The sequence below is a fragment of the Pseudoliparis swirei genome, chromosome 7, assembly GCF_029220125.1.
Source record: "Pseudoliparis swirei isolate HS2019 ecotype Mariana Trench chromosome 7, NWPU_hadal_v1, whole genome shotgun sequence".
NCBI classification, from domain to species: domain Eukaryota; kingdom Metazoa; phylum Chordata; class Actinopteri; order Perciformes; family Liparidae; genus Pseudoliparis; species Pseudoliparis swirei.
In genome coordinates this window covers 23,165,949-23,172,630 of record NC_079394.1, presented here as the reverse complement: position 1 = coordinate 23,172,630, position 6,682 = coordinate 23,165,949, and positions in this window count along the sequence as shown.

Sequence of the window (6,682 nt, the reverse complement as noted above, 5' to 3'; positions counted from 1 at the left end):
TACTATGTGTGTGTCTAAGCATGTGTCTCTAATATTAACTGGACCTCCGATGTGTGTGCAGTTCTTTACATGTTCTCAAATGTGGAGTAATGCAAGTGTTAATTTTGTTTGTGCACCCAGTCCGTAGCTTCAACCTCTGCTTTCACCATTGTTCTTCTCTGTGCCTCCACTCTGGACAAACACTGTGATGTGGAGCTGTGGTGTCAACGACTGCATACAATCTGCAACTCTGGTGTTCATTCACCGGCCGCTGCTACTCCTTGCTGCTCTGCATCGATCGCCAAGCCTCCTCTGCTGGGTCTTCACGAACCTCAATCTCGTGTTGCAGGCAGTCCCTCAGGAATTCAGATCTCATCTTGTATCAAGGTGTAGTTAAGGGCACAATGTCTTTGGTCCCCTGGTGGCGAGTAGGGATGCAGGACTTTGAACCAAAGTCTCCACTGCTGGCTGTTGTCATGCAGAGGTTGTCATGTCATCATCATCTACTCTGTCCCACCGGACCCTTTGCTTCCTGTTCAGTGTCTCTTTAGTCTCCAGTTGAATCTTTGGGTGACTAGTGGGTGTGGCACATTTCTGTTCAGTGGATACAGTTCGCTGTCAGCTGTTGGATCTGGGCACGCCTAATTTTGTGTCTCTGGTCCGGGCCTGGTGCCGTGGATCACTGTTGCCTTGTGGCTGTGGCTATGTGTTGGGTGCTTGTTATGGCGGGGTAGACATTATGAGAGTACTGAAGTGGTTCTGACTGAGACTGCTAACCCTGTGGTGGATAAGGACAAAAATTAGCCCAATGTCCAGCCTGACTATAATTAAAAATTTATTAATACTCGTCTAAAGCCTCCGTTGCCCCAGTTGTTACTCCTGAACGGGCTTCTTTTATGCATAACTAAGCTTGAAGCGGTGCAAACGTGGCTTGCTGTGGCTGTTGATAGATCAGTGCTTATGGATTTGGAGGAGGAGCTGGATACGGACTATACAGGACTCAAGGTCCATGTAGTTGTGCTGCAGTGTGCTGCACCGTGGCTTGTGCCATTTACTTCTGCTTTGGTCAGGTCATCTTTTCTCTGCTCTGTTTATTTTATCTGTTTGGCGTCTGACCTGAGCTTCCCAGTCATAGAAGTTCATGTACTTTAGTCCTACTATCCCTTTCAGTTCGGTCTGTATGGTCACAGTCACTGATGATTCTATTGATAACCTAAAAACTGTTCAGTCATGCTATCTTCAAGGAAATCTTTCCCTAGTTTGTCGTTCTACAACTCTCTGATTCTACCTAAATAAGCTGCTCCTCCCTCACCATCAAATGGTGGCATCATCATTATCTTAGAACCATCAACCTTTTTCTCAGTTTTTCTTTTTTTTCTTTCTGAACTGCTAAGAGAGGTGCCTTGTGGCTGAAAAAACTGCCGTTATGCTTGAAAGGGGTCAAATCTTTAAGAGAGACTGAGGAAAAATTATAATAAAAATATAAAATAAATGACTATATAAAATAATAAAGGGGATCAACTTAAAACTGAATAACCTACAACCTTTGAATTAGAATTCTCATTCTCTACCGACTGAGCTAGCCGGGCAATTGATCAGTTAATTTAAAGAAAAATTAAAACTTTGGCAAAACAATGCATTTCTTTAAAGCATCATTTCAAAAAGTAAAAGATGGTCGCACACTCTACTAATTAATAGTTATCTTCAAAAGGAATTCTTCCGTCCTTGTTCTTGCTCTGTTATTCTCTCGCTCTGTGTGCCTGCAGGGTGTAAAACGGCGCGCGCAGCTAAGTGGGTAGGGGAGGGGCTGCTCTGTTGTGTGAAAAGCGCGTGCGCTCCGCGCGGAGACGCGCAGCAGCTCTCTGCTTGTCCCCCCTCCTTTCTGCTCTTGTATTTTTTCGTGTTAAGCGGAGTTACCTCTTTGTTTCTCCATTTCCTCCTCAATCTCAAACTCGTACCTGCTCTTAAACGTAGTACATAATCGCCATACAATGTGTTCTTTACTCAGCAACGTGCCTTTCAGAACAATAAATCCTCATTTATCACTCGTGCAATTCAACAGACTAGAGCTTGCGTTGACACCGTGAGGTTTCGACTCTGCTCTGTTGATTCCATTTTGACAACTTTTATTCATTCACCACCGGTATTCAACATTCATTCACAGTTTATGCATACACGTGTTCTGATGCGGGTCCGCCCGGCTTCGGTTCCTAACCGGCTCTCTGTAGAGTCTTCTACGTGCGAGACCCGACTCGTCTTCGGTTCCGAACCGGCCTCCTGCGAGGTCTTATACGTGCGAGACCCGACTCGTCTTCGGTTCCGAACCGGCCTCCTGCGAGGTCTTATACGTGCGAGACCCGACTCGTCTTCGGTTCCGAACCGGCCTCCTGCGAGGTCTTATACGTGCGAGACCCGACTCGTCTTCGGTTCCGAACCGGTCTCCCTCGAGGTCTTATATGCGAGACCCGACTCGTCTTGTTCGAACCGGCCTCCTGCGAGGTCTTATACGTGCGAGACCCGACTCGTCTTGGTTCGAACCGGCCTCCTCGAGGTCTTATACGTCGAGACCCGACTCGTCTTGGTTCGAACCGGCCTCCTGCGAGGTCTTATCGTGCGAGACCCGACTCGTCTTCGGTTCCGAACCGGCCTCCTGCGAGGTCTTATACGTGCGAGACCCGACTCGTCTTCGGTTCCGAACCGGCCTCCTGCGAGGTCTTATACGTGCGAGACCCGACTCGTCTTTCTGTCAAACTGTATCGTGATTTCCCTTTTTACGCTTTATTTTATTATTTAAATTAAGTCAAAACATTTAGCAGTTCCAATACTCACATCCAATACTCCTGATCAAGTTTAGAGTGTTCAATTTGACTGATTTGAAATAAATAGGTTCAGTCCTACCTTATTTTGACACCGCGCGGTTCGATCAGTTTCTCGGAGCGGGTCTTAGAACAAGTGGTCCGTCTGGGGTCTCAGGTGCTGTCCTCCTCAGGTCTTTGGACCGGATTTCACAACCATTCGTCTGCTACCATTTTGTTGGAGTTGGACAGCGACACACCACCTGGACGACACTCACTGGAAGAAATAGCGGTAGACTTCTACGTTACATCTATAAGCGTTTTATTCAGAAATCAGGATACAAGTGGACAACATGCATGGACCCCCCTCCAGAGCTCTGACCGATGGCCTCAGCGCTGGAGAAAGGACGCCGGTTCAGAGTGTGCAGCCATTTTAAATAGCCGAAAGGAACAGTTCTGATTGGACAGGAGCATAAGGGGGCGGTGTCTTCTCATTGGTTCTTGTTGCCAGCTCCCGCCTCTGCCGTCCCTTCATTGGATGTTGTGGCCAGCACATAAATGCATATATTTAGTAAGGGGGTTGTAATAAAGTAAAGAGATGATTCAAGGTCCTTTTGTTGAGAAGGACTCCTGTCCGGTCATTCATTAATGAAGGTATGGTGCTGGTTCCTCTCAGATGGCTGACTGGACAAAAGGACCGAATCATTAAAGAGTGGGAAAGAGTGTGTGTGAGTTTGTGTGTGTTCAGAGTGGGGCCATACGTGACTCTAAGGAGATAAACGGCCTCGTCCTAATCTTTCTGCCCCGGTGAGGTCAGGTGTGTGATTGCCCTTTCCTAACCTATGAATATAAAGAGCTTCTTTGGTTGTTGACCACTTCTAAGCTATACGTGATGCGGGGGACGGGGGTTGTGCATAGAACTTCCTTAGAGAATGTCACCGTTATCTTTATGGCGATCAGCCAGTTAACAGAAGGGCTCATTTGTAGATGCTTCAACATTCCTTCAGAGCTTCCCACCTTCCACCCAATCTTTATGCCCACAACGAAGAAAGGACAGCCAAGTTAAAATATATATTCTTTAACAATACCATAAGACTGTAAATATTTGGAGCTCTGAATTATGCAATTCAATTCAGTTTTTCAATCCAGTTTATTTGTATAGCCCAATTTCACAAATTACAAATTTGTCTCGGAGTGCTTTACAATCTGTACACATAGACATCAGTGGCGGCTGGTGACATTTTTTGGGGGGGGGGGCGCAGTTTAAATAGCACTCAACAATGAGAAGAAAAGAGGTTTTGAGTAGAATATTGTAAAAAACAAAGCTTTATTTAAAGAACACACCGTGCTCAACACTGTCCAATAACAACTATCAACACACTGTAACTTTGGGCATGAGAGGTTCAGAGCAGAATGCTTTAAGAAACATTGGGTTGGGTTTCAGAGGTTTGCAAAATAAAAGAGTTTCACCCTCATATGAAAGAGGTTCAGAGCAGAATAGAGTCAGAAAGAGATCACATGTTACATTGGGTGACAGAGTAGACCCACTACGTGTAAAGAAAAGTAGCCCTCCTCTCTTTAAAGTTGGCAAACTTCTCAATAACTCTCTGGTTAAAGTCAATCATGTCTGTAACCAGCCTGTTTCCATTATTCTTGAGGGAATGTGTCTGTTTTTCAGAACTTCTTCGTTGTGTTTTCGATGCCAGTTCGGTCTCCTTCTGCTGCTCTGCTCTGCAAACATGGTTAGCTTCATGCTGTTAGCGAGTTAGCTTCATGCTGTTAGCTAGATAACTGCGGCAAGATTCGTGCTTTACACTTGTCTGAAGCTCTTTAGATCCCTCCCCCCGTTGTAGTCCAGAGAGTTTCAGTCCCAGGACTTTGGAACAACAGACAGGGGGATCTAAACAGCGCATTACTCACTGAGCCTCCAGCTGACAGCTCCGTTAGCAACCTGCTCACATAGCTCCGTGGAGCTCTCTGGCTGAAGGAACGATACGTCTCTGATCTGCCGAATAGTCCAGTCACGTGAAATAATAAAACGATGTCATTGGCCAATGAGCGCACATTTTTGTGCCCCAAGATTCACGTTTCATCCGCCAATGAGAAGCCGTCCTTGCCGAAATGACTGTGAAATGTTTGCTGCTCCCGCACACACACATTTGGCCAGTGTCCCGAAAATGGGGCGGGGCTTCTCTCCGTGATAATGAGTGGCGATATATTATATTTTTTCACATTAACTTAAGTGGTTGTTGACAGGCTGACTGTCTCCCACACACATTTAGCGCATCAACACGGTATATTTACTATTTAAATGATTTGGCATACAATGTTTTTTGACAGGATGTATTTTTTTCTTCTTCTTCTTCTTTTTTTTCATCTCAAAATTTTAAGAGGGGCGGCGCCCTAGCGCCCTCTATGGACGCACCGCCACTGATAGACATCCCTGTCCCAAAACCTCACATCGGAGCAGGAAAAACTCCCAAATAACCCTTCAGGGGGAAAAAAAGGGAAGAAACCTTCAGGAGAGCAACAGAGGAGGATCCCTCTCCAGGATGGACAGGTGCAATAGATGTGATGTGTACAGAAGGACAGATTTAGAGTTAAAATACATTCAATGAATATGACAGAGTGTATGAATAGATTGTAGTAGGCATATTCCACGATGGAGACCTCCACGATCCATCAGGCAGATGGAGGTAGAGAGGAGTGGGCGGAGTCTCAACAGTGGGCGGAGTCTCAACAGGGCAGTGGCGTAGTTGGTAGCAGGAATTCCACGACCCAGACCTCGATGATCCATCAGGCAAATAGGATCTATGCCGTCTCTGCACTGTGTCATTGCGGTATCTCTGTGCGGTGTCATCTATATGCACCAACTTTTTCATTAATTTTTTTCTCTTTGGGTGGAGGGAATTATCCATTTAGTTTTAATTGTTATATTTAATTACTTTTATTCAACTATTCGTATTTTTATTTTCTTCTTTTTCCTAACTTGTTGTGTACCTTTAATGTAGTGTGCTGTGTATGCTCTGCACGTTCTCTTGCATTATGAAAATATTTGGAAAATAAAATATTACAAATAAAAATAAGAAACAGAAAAGATGGATACGAATAAAAACAGAAATCAGGGCGCAAACGTGAAACAGACAAAACTCCACCAGATGTCTCGAGCATCTTTTATTACGCATTCGTAACAATCTCCCAGAACCGGATCTCTTCTCATCCTTTGCAGTCGAGACCACATGCAGAGAAATGATTTTGAAAAGAGGAGAAACAAAACTGAAGCCCAGACTGCAGCATCAAACCGGCCTTCTCACAGATCACAGTGGCAACAATAGGCCAACACACTTTAATTCCCAATCTAAAATCAACCAAACCAATAACTACTGCACTATTTCCCCCCCTTCCTATTAGCTGCATATACCTCGTGCCCTTCAATGCATCCTTTATGAGACAGCAAAACAAAGAGTGTCCCTTTCTGGTCCTCACTGATCAGCAAAAAAACGATTATCACGACAAATCTGAAACAATAAGGTAGTGCAATCAATAATATTAGACCAAAAGGAAGAGTCACCAGTAAAGGAATAACACTAAGGAGCTACAACAGTGATTACAGTAACATACAGGGGTGGAACACGGAGGAAAAAGTTACAATATTACAGTGTAGAAATGATCTGTTACAAGCAGGGATGGAGGTATAAACTAGATTGAAGCTCTTTGATCTTCATCTTCCTCCTCCCACTCCCCATCTTCACACATCACAATCGAGCCCCCACCAACACACGTGTTCAGGTGTGTTGTCTTTAACCCATGTTTTGTCTAGAAAGAAACAGGAAACACTCGACATAATAGGAAAGAAAATTTGTGCCACAGAAAATATGAGAACGTCGACCAAAACTGTCGAAATGTTA